The following is a 14,901-nucleotide window of genomic DNA, read 5'->3' as shown; positions in this document are numbered from 1 at the left end:
TTGTGGAAGAAACCTCCTACGCCTTTCGCTGACAAGGTTCCCGGCTGCACTAAACACTCTTTTGGAGTACACACTGGAGGGGGGCCAACTCAGGTAAAATAGAGCCAGTTTGAACAGGTGCCTCCAAATTTCCTCTTCTTCCTGCCAGTACATTTACGGACTGTCTGACATGCCTACTTGGATGCTGTCACTGATGTAATCCTTTAACAGACAGACACACACTTGTCCGTGCTGCTTTGAGGATGCAGGTGCGGCTACAGGCCACACAATTCACAAAGACAGAAAAAAAATATTTTTTATTTTTTGTGGAGCGCACTTTGAGGGTTACACCACCCTTTAACAGACAGATGCACACTTGTCGCTGCTGCTTTGAGGATGCAGGTGCGGCTACTGCGCATACATTTCACACACAAACAAAGAAAAAATATTTTTTATTTTTTGGTTGGAGCGCACTTTGGGGGTTACACCACCCTGAAACAGACTTATAGGACACAGGTGCACGCTTTGTGCTTCTCCTTTGTTGATGCACGTGCAGCCACAGTGCACACAATTCCCCAAAAAAATATATATTATTTTTTATTTTGTTTGGAGTGCACATTGGGGGTTACAGCACCCTTTAATGGTAAAGCCAGCTGGCCCTTTACTTATGACACAGGCGCACACTTGACGCTACTTTGTTGATACACGTGCGGCTACTGTGCACACAATTCACAAACACAAAAAAATATATATTTTTATTTTTTTTGGAGTGCACTTTGGGGGTTACACCACCCTTTAACAGACAGACGCACGCTTGTCGCTGCTGCTTTGAGGATGCAGGTGCGACTACTGCGCATACATTTCACACACAAACACAGAAAAAAAGAAGATTATTTTATTTTGGTTGGAGCACACTTTGGGGGTTACACCACACTTTAACAGACAGACGCATGCTTGTCGCTTCTGCTTTGTGGATGCAGGTGTGGCTACAGCCCACACAATTCACAAAGACAGAAAAAAAAGAAGAATTTTTTATTTTTTTGTGGAGCGCACTTTGGGGGTAACAGCACCCTTTAAAGGACAAACCATTCATCCCTTTACTTATGAAACAGGCGCATGCTTGGCGCTGCTCCTTTGTTGATGCACGTGCAGCCACAGTGCACACAATTCACAAACACAGAAAATAATTCCTCCACCTTTCTGTCATTGGTGACAGTCTCATATGCAGTGACAGCAGACATGTCAGAAATTGATATTGTTGGCATGCCCTTCAGTCCGGACCAGATGTCCAAACTGGCCCTTGATTTAATGACACAGGCGCATGCTTGGCGCAGCTGCTGTGTTGATGCACGTGCGGCTACTGCGCATACATTTTGCACACAAACACAGAAAAAAAAGAATTGTTTATTTATTGTGGAGTGCACTTTGAGGGTTACACCACTGTTTAACAGACTTATGGGACACAGGCACACGCTTGGCGCTGCTCCTTTGTTGATGCACGTGCAGCCAGATAGCACACAATTCACAAACACAGAAAATAATTTTTTATTTTGTTTGGAGTGCACTTTGGGGGTTACAGCACCCTTTAATGGTCAAGGCTGCTGGCTCTTTACTTATGACAGACAGGCGCACTCTTGATGCTACTTTGTTGATGCACGTGTGGCTACCCGTGCACACAATTCACAAACACAAAAAAATATATATTTTTTATTTTTTTGGAGTGTACTTTGGGGGTTACAGCAACCTTTAATGGTCAAGCCAGATGGCCCTTTACTTATGGGACACAGGCACACGCTTGTGCTGCTCCTTCATTGATGCACGTGCAGCCACAGTGCACACAATTCACAAACACAGAAAATATTTTTTTATTTTGTTTGGAGTGCACTTTGGGGGTTACAGCACCCTTTAGCAGATGAGCCTGCTGGCCCTTTACTTTTGACACATGCACACACATGGCGCTACTTTGTTGATGCACATGCGAACACAGTGCACACAATTCACAAAAACAGAAAATTATTATTTATTTTTTTTGGAGTGCACTTTGGGGGTTACAGCACCCTTTAATGGTCAAGCCAGCCAGCCCTTTACTTATGACACAGGCGCACGCTTGACACTACTTTGTTGATGCACGTGCGACTTCTGTGCACACAATTCACAAACAGAAAAAAATATATATTTTTTATTTTTTTGGAGTGTACTTTGGGGGTTACAGCACCCTTTAATGGACAACAGCAGCAAAACATAGCCCAGCCAGCCATAGCTCCCACCCTCCCTCTTCACTGTCCACAGCCGGAGTGAGAAATGGTGCAGATGCGGGAACCTTCAGAAATCCGAAACCGCTCATCCCTAGATTCCATAGTTGAGTAGTCTGGATTTGGTAAACTATCAAACAGGTGGAAACAAGGAGAAAGCAAATGCAAAGTAGAATAAATAATTTAGGATTTGGTACATTGATGATCAGGTTGTAGTCTTGGTGTTAATCGAGACAAGTTCTGGAAAATAGAGCTATGATGCTATGCCATCTGCAATATTTAGTGTTTTGTTGTGTACATTCAGGATGTAGTTTATATCCTAGCTGTTGGGATGCCAACGCTTAGCATGACAGCACCAGAATCCTGATACCAGTCAGAAGCTTGGCACCAGCATCCCAACCGTCTGCATCCAGATGGTATTGGGGTTAGGGGGAGGGTTTGGGTTTAGGCACTAAGAGGAGGGTTAGGCTGATGGGGGAAGGGTTAGGGTTAGGCTGCAGAGGGGTTAGGTTTTCGCTACAGGGAGGGTTAGGGTTAGGATGCCGGGAAGGAGGGTTAAGTTTAGGGGTAGGTATAGGATACTCACAGCTGTCACTATCCTAACCCAGTTGGCATGACATCACCAGGATTCTAACTGCCAGGATCATGAGCGCTGGCATCCCGTACCCAACACATACATTCCCTTACTTTCTAAACTCAATCTAATGGTCAGCCTCATACCAGAGATATTGCTAGAAGTTAGTCCCATCTAAGTTTTCACTAGGCTTCTATTTTTATTCATAGAGCAAGAATGAGCCAAGCTATGCCTTGCACATAGAGAACTTTATGAATAAGCTGTATTTCACATATACTCCACTTGGTAGTACCATCAGTAAGATCAGAGACTTAAAATTGCTTTCATTACTTTTGCTGACTTTGTCAAAGCCCTCAGTTGTCTCTTTCTCTTTACATTACAAGCTAGTTGTAATATATTGCACTGCTGCAAATACTCTGCCTTTGCTCAGCGATGGTTATCTGTATTGTCATATTTTCACAAATATTGTACTACAGATGTGTCCTCATACTTCTAGGAGAATAGTTACTCAAGGTCAATATTTGTTTTATGTTCTACAGTATTTGTAGTCAATTTTATTTGTTTTTGAAAATTGGAGATTTACTAAAGGCAAAACCGACAAAAAACTGAATCCTGACCAAAATTAAAAATCTAGCAAGCATTGTTAGTTTTACACAGACAACTAAAGGATCCCAGGATTTATTATAAATTGGTTTTAATTAGAGGCACTAGAGGAGTGCACTGGGCAGGTTTTTATAGTGGCTGGCTAATAGTTGATTCCCCGTATGAGTCATCAATGCTGAAGGTTAGTGGTAAAACCTAAGAGAGCTGTTATTAAAGAATCTTTGATAAAGCCTCCATTGTGGTGGGTGAAACACATCAAAGCTGCAGTGCGCTCGCTATTGCCGATGGGTGCTAATCTGCACATGCGTATGCATCACAGTGCGCGTGCACAAACTACACAGTGCATTTGCACATCCTTCACTCGAACAGCAAAGCCAGCCCAGCAGAGTGAGTGACAGGAGAGGTCATTTGTGGGTGGCAACAGGGGTAGTCCACTAAAAATGGGGGAGTGGAGGTGTGAATGCAGGTGTGCCTGAGTATTTCAACGCCGTTTTAGAGGCGTGCATAATTAACAGCCAGTGTCATAGTTCACATCACCAGCCATTTATTTACTCTGTTTTCCTCACAATGCATGCGGTATATAAAAGCTACCATAAGCACTGCATTTCCAACCGATAGTGGTCGATGTACCAATGTTTTCACAAACTTCCAGGAGATGACGTGGGGCAGTGAGCGTCTCTGCATTTGCTAAGGGGAGTCTGCATACACAAAGCAAATGTTCTTACAGGTAAGATGGGCGCGCTTATGCCTTGGCAAGCGATCGCTCCCCACCACGTCACTTTCAAATATTTGCATATTCATCGAGCGAGCGTACGCTCATAGTGACCAGGTCTGAATCAGGCCCTGAGAGTCTCTCCATTCTTGGGTGGCCACCCCACTCTATGTTTGATCTCAGGAACTGTTTGCACAGCTGGACATTCTGGTTATTATACATAGTTTACATGTCAGCGATTTAACTTTTGGGACAGCTTGTTCCTCAAGTGTGGACTTTTTATTTAAAATTTTACCTGAAAGGATATCAACTGTAATAGGGAAATAGTTTAGAAAATGTGAGAGTTTAGCCGTAAAACTCTCACACTAATACATTGATTGAGTTGTATTCTCAAAACAGGAAACACCTGGATGAGAGTTTAAATCTTGAGATTTATTTTAGTCTGAAAAACATGTGAGTTTGCATGTTCTGTGACTTTATTACATTGGCTGACTTAAAAAATCTGAGAGTTTCTAAACTCTCACTCTTACATTTTGCCCAGGGTGCTGGATCTATATTCCTCTTGGAGGGTATAGGCACCAGGCACCCAACTCTGGTATTCAGGTCTCAGTATCTCTAATGGATTCCAGGAGGGTTATTGGTTATCTGTATTACTCTCTGTTCTGCTCCTGAGTTCTCAAACACTGGGTTCAGCCCCATGGTCCTAAGGTCTGTCAATTGGTTCCAGGAGCAGACTGGGATTCTTCCAGCAGTCTCTTATATATTTGATGACACCAGGCTACTTACCCTATGGGTCCAAACCATGAGATTTACATCCTGGGGTACCCCCATGGACATTACAAATAGTACCATAGTGCTAGCATGCATGGCTAAGAGCATAGTAAAAAGGATAGGAACACTAAGGCAGTCATTCCTAAGATATCTTCACAATGTACTGAAGTCTGCAGAAAAGCCTTATTTGGCAGCTATCGCCCCAAAATATTTTTAGTCAGACACTACCCAACAAGACCATCATATAAAGCATTCAAACATTAAGCAAACTTATATGATCAAAATAAAAGTCTCTGGACATTTTAACCTTTCCAGAGATCTTTAAAATAAATAGCACAAGCACTTGTTACTCCTTAAATACTTACGTAGGGAGTTTTGTTACAATAGGGAGGAGAGCTACTAGCTATCAAGTTAAGTCCTTAGACAGACAGACATGCCTTCCATTACCAACAATCTTGGAATGCAACCAAATTCTGAATATATCTGACATTTCTAAACTAGACACAGCTGTTCATCCTGCACATTTGAAATGCATAGCACATCTGATACTAGAGCTGTATCCTCAAGACCTGATAATATTACTCATCGGTGAGATGTCTCAAGTTACCTTAAAGCCAGAAGTCACATTAATGGCCCAAATAATGCACATTATTTTCAATGAATAGACCAAAGATGTGTCATATTAGGAGATATATGTCTGGGAGATGGGCATCAAACAGCTTATGTTATTATCATGTGTACTTTTACCTTAGAAAACAGATTTTGGCCCTGATTCAGAGCCGGACGCAAGTGGCTGCTCGTTCGCTCCGAGCGATGTTTGCCCAACTTCGCATGCGTACGGATCGTAATACGCATGCGCGAACCACTCAGTGCGGCCGAAATTCATGTGCTTGCAAAATATTGAATACCTGATAATTTGAGTGACAGAAAGAGGCGTATGTGGGTGGTAACAGGGGAAGGTGCTTAAAAACGGGGAGTGGAGATCCGATCGCAGGCGTGCTTAAAGGTCAAAACAGGCGTTTTATGGGTGTGCATATTTAAAACAGCAGCGTCATTGACCACGTCACTGGGTTCTTTTATAGCCAGAACTGCTCGCAAAATTGTGGTAGCAAAAACCAACCACAAGAATAGCGAGCAGTTCATACCCTGGTCGATGTACTCGATTAATCTAATAAATAGCGGACATGACGTAGGATGCGAGCGGCCAGGGGGCGTATTTTTCCAAAAAACGAACGCAAGTTTTGTTCGCTCGTTCAGACCTAGAGGCGTGAACAGACTGCTAACAGCGAATGGTTCATTTGAATAGCCACCCCTTGTTTTAGAACGAACGACTGCAAATAGCGAGTGGCTCTGAATGAGGGCCTTTCTTTTCTTTCCAACAAGCTACAAACATGCTTACTTATACCTTAGAAAACAGATTGTATTTTCTTTCCAACCATATCACAATCACTTCCTTACAAAGGAGCTGGTACATTGTCCTGCCATAGGCTCTTCTAGTAGTGACCATGCCTATGACACCAATCCAGGTAATCATGGGTGCAAAGTCTTCTAAAAACAAAAGAGGATGTTGGAAATAATAGATAATGGACCATTCAAAGATGATACCAACAGATGAGTTGCACTTTTTCCCTTTAGAACCCACAGACAGTACACATATTAGTTACTTTTTTTGTTCACTTAGATACAACTTTCAAAGAAAACCAGATATATGCGACTGTTTCCCTTTTATGGACAAATACTAAATAATGTTGGAGTATATCACCAAAAGAAACTATGTCAGATTAGAGATGGGTTTGATTACAGTGCCAAATTCAAAGCTAATGTTGTCTTCTTGTCAGGTGCCAACTTTAGCAACAAACCTCTAGGAGTACTAATTGCTTCCAAAGTATTTCCTTCAGTGCTGACATTTAATGAATATCCCTTTGCTTATTGTAAATATAAAAGTTTTATTAAGAATCCTTTAGTTCAGTGAAAAGGGCCTGATTCAGAATAGTAGGCAAGCCTGATGGTTTGCATACTTCTCTGATGTTAAAAGATCGGTGCATGTGCAGGATCACTACTGCACATGTATACCGGTCTACTGTAAGGTCTCTCACAGAACCCCAAAGCTTCAGCCTGATTTAAAACCTGCAGCCATTTGGGGGTATAGATTGGATGGGACCAGGTCTGAACATGACCCTATTTTCTGGGAGTGCTAAGGCCAGGGTCTACATCTACCAATGCAGACTTTCTGGCTTTGGATATGAGGCTGCAATGAGCAGTCTAAGAAACCTTAGGGTTACTCAAATGGCCAATGGTCTTGCTGAAGATCTGATGCTGCATCTGAGGATGCAGAACTCGGATCTGTAATGCAGTGAAGAGACATCTATTTTCACAAGACAAGAAGTTCCAGTGGAAGAAGTACTGCCTCATTGTGATTGCAATTGGCTGCAAAATCATAGAGGTTGAGCTTGAAGTCACTCAGGGTGTTGCCCTGAAGGCCAAGTGGGTAGACAAGGCATGCCCCAGTCTCCTGTCATGCATTTAGGATTTAGCATCAACACCTGTCACATGGTTCATTCTTTTCCTATAATAGTGGGCAATGTCCATGAGGCCCCTAGTGAGTCTAGCTTGGTAACTTGTCCCTGGTGTAGATAACTGTGTGGCAGATTCTCTGTCTTAATTTGATTTGCTGTAATTCTGTTTGCTTGCTACTTATGCTGCACTGGTTGGGGATTTGTATCCTTCTCTTATTTTGTAGCTAGTAGATCTGGTCTAGTGGCCTTAGAGGAGATTTTGTAGGGTACCCTGAGATCCTACAGGGTAGTTTGGTGTGATTGGGAGTTATTATTATTATTATTATTATTATATGGCACTACAAGTGTTCCACAGCGCCTTACAAAGTACATAAACAAATAAGTAACCAGCAACTTACAATACAATACAATGCAAGACATGGATAATACACATAGCTATATATTAGCAACCTTTACACCCACATAAGCAGCCACGTGTTAGTTGCCCTAGTGGGAAGTAAGAGATAAATGAAAATACAGTAGGGAGAAGCACAAGAGGGTAGAGAGTCCTGCTCGAAAGAGCTTACATTCTTTAAGGACTCCAGTCAGTAGGGAGGTAAGAATGGGCATCAGACAATGCTTGCATTTTTGAGGGGGCTGCATGAATGGGGCTGGTTCTACACTGCAGTGGTTAAGGCAGCTAATTTATATTTTTTGGCACAGCTATATGGGTAACCCAACTATATGCAGCTCCTCTTCATTTTTAAAGCCCCCAAGGGCTGGGTAAAGATTTTTCCACATCGCAGGATAGGTGGTAGCCCATTGATATTTCCCTTTTGTTTGCATTGATTGAATGTCTGGCAACTGTTGTGGTGGATGATTTGAGTCCACTTTTCAGGCTAGCATTTATGATGGCTCATTCTGGGGCATTCTGCATTTGTGAATTTGTTGCATCTTCTAACCTTGTGAAGGGGCCGGCTAGCTTCTGCTGAATGTCTTGGTCAATCTGTATTCATTGCTCTGTTAGCTTCAATGGTTCAAGATGGGAGACTTTTGTGCTATGTATCTACTTACTTGTCTTGGTGTTATAGTTGCACCTTTCTGATGAGGGCATTGGTGTCTTTTGGAGTGCATTTTGCTAGATAGGGTAAGGTAAGTTTTTTGACAGCTATTGTGGAGTTTGTTAGGCTGGCGAGAAACATCAACAGCCCTGAATGTGAAATAATTTGAATATATGGACTGGACACAGTGATTCATAGCTGCAGTATGTGGTTTACAACTATCAGATATGATTTGCACAAGAGATACATTTGGATAAATTTGTTATTCTATATGAAATCATTACATGTATAATTCCTGAATATATATATATATATATATATATATATATATATATTCTATATTGTTGTTTTATGGTTTCCATGCAGGACTAATCATCCCTTTTTGTATTGCTAATAAATGATTACTCAAATGCAGAGTTGCAAATTGTATATTGTATCTATTGGGGTCTGGGTGCTCTATCAGATTAGTCCATGTTTGAGCATTCTTGATTTTTAGGGGATTGGTAATTACCCTTTAGAGCAGCCACACCAATATAGGGGAATGAGGTGGTGCACTATATAAACACTGTTTATAGTTTTTCAACAATTCAAACAGAAAACAGAAAATAAACAATAAAAAAACTTAGCCTAATCGTATTACAATAGCTCAATTGACAAACAAATACAGTACATATTATGGATGTTAAAGCAGCAAGTAGAGTAGTATATGGAATCATAGCACAAAATACACATGAAAAATACTTAATTATATATCTAAGAAAGACACATTAGGTCATAAGCGAGTAAAAGCTAAGGGAGGGAAGCCATAGCCCAAGGGAGGGAGGAGTAAGGTCTCCAAATAATACTTAACCCCATAAGAGCAGAGCAGCACTAATACTAAGGCAAGATGTTAAATTTTGTCCAAGCCATAGAACTAACATGAAATGAAAATCAGTGGTGGGGTCAAATATCAGGCATGGGCAAGATATTTGGAGTACCTCAGGTGCAATGATTGACAAGGAAATTCCAGTATATGAGATTGCCCATATTATCTTACACCAAAACTCATTAACCATAGGACATTCCCAAAAAAGATGCCAGAAGTAATTTTTTAGTCAAATAGGCATTCTAAATGTAATATTATTCAAATACTGTATACAGATATACAATAAAACAGTATGCAGAATTCTGAAACTGTTATATATAAATAATGTCAATTTGCAATATTAACTATTGAAGTTGTATATCATAGTTTGTTGATAAGTGTCTTCTGATTGCTTAGTAGAGGCAAATTTTATGATCCAACAACTTGTTACAACTTGAAGACAAGGAAAACTGAAACCCAAATTAATTTAATCAGAAAATTATTTATTTGTAAGCTGATGATATGGCTGGTCATAGTTTTTTTTGCAGATGATGGAATATTCTATTCCGCAGACCATTGCAGAATGCCTAAAATGACCTGTAATTTAAGAGTCACTGACAGAATTTTCTGAAAAGACCTATCTTTTTTGAGGAAATTCTGAACCACCAAGTTTATTGTGTGGGCAAAGCATGGAATGCTTTTACAATTGACCATTCAAATTGCATGCACAATATGATAAATCAAGAGGAGAGTTCTAGTGAGGTAAGCCATTTGAATATAACATTTCAAAGTTTATGCAGCAAGTTTACAAGTATGTGTCTTAGTGAATCCAGCAATACAATAAAGTAGTTTACCTGTGAATGAGTTAATGTAGTGTGCTAGTACTGCTTTGCTGACAGAATTAAGATGATGATGATGTTGATGATGATGATGATGATGATGATGATGATGATGACAAGCTGCTGAGGGAGAAACACTTGCACAGTGGACTCTCCTGTTCATGTAGTTTTTTATTTAACCAGTGCCACTAGTCCATATATCCATAGTTAGGTGGATAGTGGGTACAATGTTCTTTTATGTTATGCCATTTACATCCCTGTACAGATATAGGATGGTTGTATGAGAGAAATTGATTTTGTTAGCATAAGCACATAACCTCTACTATTGGCTGAAACCTTTTGCACTTGTTGTAGATATTACATTCAGATCAAGTGCCAATATGAATGTCTTGGCTTTGGTGAATCACTCTGAAACATGTTGATGGCTTTCATACTTCTTTCAAACAATTGTATGATAGACACTTGATGGAAACTAGGATACCCTGGTCAGGGCCACCATCAGGGGGGGACAGCTAGTACTCCTGTTCTGGGCCTGACAGCTGAGGGGGCCATGCTGCAGGCAGAGTTAATTGTTATTATTCACCCAGGACAGCTGAAGCTGCTAGTCAGAGAGTTGCATGAATGACTCATCAGTCACACATAGCTAAGCTGTGTGTAATGAGTCATTCAAAATTAACTCTCCAGCCAGTGCTGCATGATCAGCACTCACCTATCTGGCGCTAATGTCCTTTCTTTTGCTACTGTGAAGCAGCTGCCCCATTCCCGCCCTACTATACAATCTGCCACACTGTCCCCTTTACTATTCCTGAATCCTGCCTCTGCCCCACTCCCCCTACTATAAAATCTGCCCCACTGTCCCCTTTACTATTCCTGAATTATGCCTCTGTCCCCACTCCCCAAATCTGTATCTAAGTCTGCCCCTTCCCCATGTGTGTCTGCTCCCCCATATATGTGCCCCTGTTCCCCATACCTTTGCCTTTGCCCCTTCTCCATATATATGCCTGCTCCCTATTAGTGTCTGTGTGTCCTTTACCCAAGTGTGATTCTCCCAATTTGCACATCTGCCCCTTTTTGCCAAGGTGTTCCTCTCCCCATGTGTGCCTCTGCCCCCTTCCCATATATGTGCTCCGTTCAAAGCCACATACAGAAACTGAACCTATGTATGGCAGATAAGCAATCTTCTGTTATTAAATAATTAGGCTTTTCTCACTTTAAAAAAAATCATTTTTCCCTTAGTAATCTTTAAATGCACTATATATATATATATATATATATATATATATATGTATATATATATATATGTATATATATATATATATATATATATATATATATATATATATGTATATATATATATAAAACAAAGAGTCCTTCCACAAATGTACAATAGGCAGCACTCTCCAGATTCTATATTCAGATATATGTACACACACACACGTGTCATGTAACCAGGTATGCTGAGGGGCATGTGGGGCACGTCAGTAGTCAACTCCACACCACTGCGTCCACCAGGCCCTTGGGGGAGGAGCCAAGGAGGTGGGGGGGCCCTGCTTTTTTCATTTGTACTGGGCCCACATTATTATTACATTATTATTAACACATTTTGCCACACCATAATGCCCCTTAAAACACATTATGCCACACAGTAATGCCCTTACACATTATGCCACAAAATAATGCCATGTATAACACATAATGACACAGAGTAATGCCCTTATAAAAATTATGCCACACCGTGCCACTTTTACAGTGCCCCCTGTAGTAGTCCTCCTGTTGCTGTGCCCCTTATGCATTGCCCCCTGTAGTAGTGCCTCTTATGCAATGTCCCCTGTAGCAGTGCCCATTATGCAGGCCCCCCAGGAGCAGTGCCCACTAAGCAGGCCCCCCTGGAGCAGTGCCCATTATGCAGCCCCCCCTGAAGCAGTGCCCATTATGCAGGCCCCCTGGAGCAGTGCCCCTTATGCCGGCCCCCCTGAAGCAGCACCCCTTATGCAGGCTCCCCTAAAGCAGTGCCCATTATGCAGGCCTCCTGTAGTAGTGGCCATTATGCAGGCCCCCATGGAGCAGTGCCCATTATGCATCCCCCCCTGGAGCAGTGCCCATTATGCAGGCTCCCCTGGAGCAGTGCCAATTATGCAGGCCCCCCTGTAGCAGTTCCCATTATGCAGGCCCTCCTGTAGCAGTGCCCCTTATGCAGGCCCCCCTTGTAGCAGTGCCCATTATGCAGGCCCCCCTTGTAGCAGTGCCCCTTATGCAGGCCTCCCCTGTAGCAGTGTCCCTTATACAGGCCATCCCTGTAATTGATCCCCCACCCAACAGTACTTACCAGACTTGCCACAGTCCAGAATGTCCCTCACAGTACTGCCGCACTGACTGGATCTAACATGATCCAGCAGGCACGGCCGCACAGGATCCTCAGTGAGCCGGTGACGTCATGATGTCACCCGTGCACTGCATGACTGGGAATGCTGGCCTCTGAAGCAATTTAAGGCTTCCTTAGCCTCTGATCACTTCAGAGCCAGCATGCTCAGTCATGCAGTAGTGAAGCAATGACCCCCGGCACCCCCAAGACACTGCAGGGGCTGCAGGGGCCGTAGTTAAGCCACTGATTTGTACCCCTTGCATTGCAACATGGTTTGTCCAGGATAATAGTACCTTGCTATACTTTACTCTTTTCCTAAAGATGAATCAGGCCCACTGTTCCTGAGGAGGTTATTGATAAGAGTGTTGGCAATTGGAGATTGCATGAGGAAATTAATAATTCTGCTGTTAGCAGGGACATATTAAGAGAGGAGGGGGCCCATGTGCAGTCTCCATCCAGGGCCCCCTCCTCTTTACCCGGCAACTGGCAATGCACTGAGTACAGCAGACTCTGGGCACCAGAGTAGAATAGTGTTTTGCCAGAGTCTACTGCACATGTGCAGGTCACCAGGGAAATGGAGCAGTAGCCATTTTTCTGGCAATTTCCCTACTGCTCATGCGTACACTGCTGGAAAAATGGCCACCATACAATATTTCCAGTGATTTGCACAGCACTGCTACAGCTGACGTTGGACTCTGGAGAGGAAAGTATTGAATAAATGGGTGCAGGGTGTGCGGTGTGGGCCCCATGAACCCAGGGGCCTGTGTGCACTGAACACCCTAAACCAATTATAGATATGCCCCTGGCTGGTAGCTGCTACTGTGCTGCTTATTGCATGTGATTTCCACACCAGAGAAGTGAATTTTAAAGTGTGATCTGTCTGACACATATCCTGCTCATGGACAGTCTTGAGGGTATATTAACTAAAGTGTGGGGTTTTATAAGTGGAGATGTTACCCATAGCAACCAATCAGATTCTAGCTATTAATTTCTAGATGGTGATAGATAAATGATAAGTAGAATCGGATTGGTTGCTATGGGCAACATATTCACTTTTAAAAACCTGCACTTTAGTAAATATACCCCTTGGACTCTCCTGTGGATTCTTCTGTGAACACTCATTTTGTCCTTTGACCTCAGTGTTATTATTTTTGTTTATGAATATGTACAGTCACACTACTAATTCTATACATCGAGTGAGCAGCTTGTGCTTGAAAAGTCTTAGGAGATAATACACAACAAAAGAGAAAATAATGGGACTAGTAGCTGGGGCACTCTTATAGGGGTATTCAATATGGGAGCAAAAACATTGTTTTTGCGTTAATATCGCACCTATGACGTCATTATTGCAGGTTTTAGTTTTACACCTTATTCAATTTCAAAAATGTGGATAACTTTTCACCACTGAATAGGTGGCGAAAAAAAGTGCAGAATTGGGGTTTAGGGGTGCAGGCTTAAAAAAAATAGCCTCCACCCCTGGGAATGACATTTAACAGATAACTGTGTCAAAAAAAGTAAAAAAAAAAAATAGGGACACCCAAAAAAATTATTTTAAAAATTGGGGTAAAAAAAAAATGGGAAAAAATTGTTTAACACTAGGGAAATAGGTTCAGGGCTATTCTGCAAGTATGCGACAGGTGTTTTCTAGAATGGATTATATTCTTTGTTATTATTATAAATTGTTACACATATATATATATATATATATATATATATATATATAAATCTGCAATATTGTTTAATACAACAGTCTTTGTGTGACAACTAAGGTATGCTCATGCATGACTTTTATGAATACTATATTTTAATAATAAAATGGACTATCTATCACAATATTCCAACATTTATCTTATTATCTATCTATTTTTGCTCTGACCTGGTGCTGGTGCGATTACGACCTTTCCCTATGATATATACCTACAGCCATACATTGCTTGATTTTCCCAATCCCGTCTGATCTTGGAAGCCAAACAGCAATAGGCTTAGTTAGTACTTGGAAGGGAGACCTCTGGGGAATACCAGGTGCTGTAGGTTAAAAGAGGAATTTTGGGGCTAGAAACACACAGGACAGAGCATTTTCTGATAATACTCAATTGTACGACTACTATATTGTTACAGTGTCATTATTAATTCTAAAAAAACAAATCATAACCAGTGGTATGCTAATACTAATAATATTTTGCCAAAAGATTTCATTATGCTAAATGAAATTCTACCATAACAAGTGATTAATTATATCACTTGTTAAAATGTTACTATTGTGTATGGTAGCCTATCATTTTAGTGTTATATAATAAAAGTTATTTTTTTAATAATCATATATTTATACAATTAAGAGTGCCCCAGCAACTAGTCCCATTATTTTCTCTTTTGTTGTTTATTATACACACTTTGTTGAGCTTTGGGAGC

At 41.4% G+C, this 14,901-nt stretch overlaps 1 pseudogene; it reads left to right on the top strand.

The window, feature by feature from the left end:
• The first annotated feature begins 14,407 nt into the window (after nucleotides 1-14,407).
• On the top strand, nucleotides 14,408-14,526 carry LOC148532149 (5S ribosomal RNA; annotated as a pseudogene).
• The last annotated feature ends 375 nt before the right edge of the window (nucleotides 14,527-14,901 follow it).

The sequence above is a fragment of the Taudactylus pleione genome, unplaced genomic scaffold (genome assembly GCF_031769625.1).
Source record: "Taudactylus pleione unplaced genomic scaffold, aTauple2 ptg000083l, whole genome shotgun sequence".
NCBI classification, from domain to species: domain Eukaryota; kingdom Metazoa; phylum Chordata; class Amphibia; order Anura; family Myobatrachidae; genus Taudactylus; species Taudactylus pleione.
This window is presented reverse-complemented; position numbering and strand designations above follow the sequence as displayed.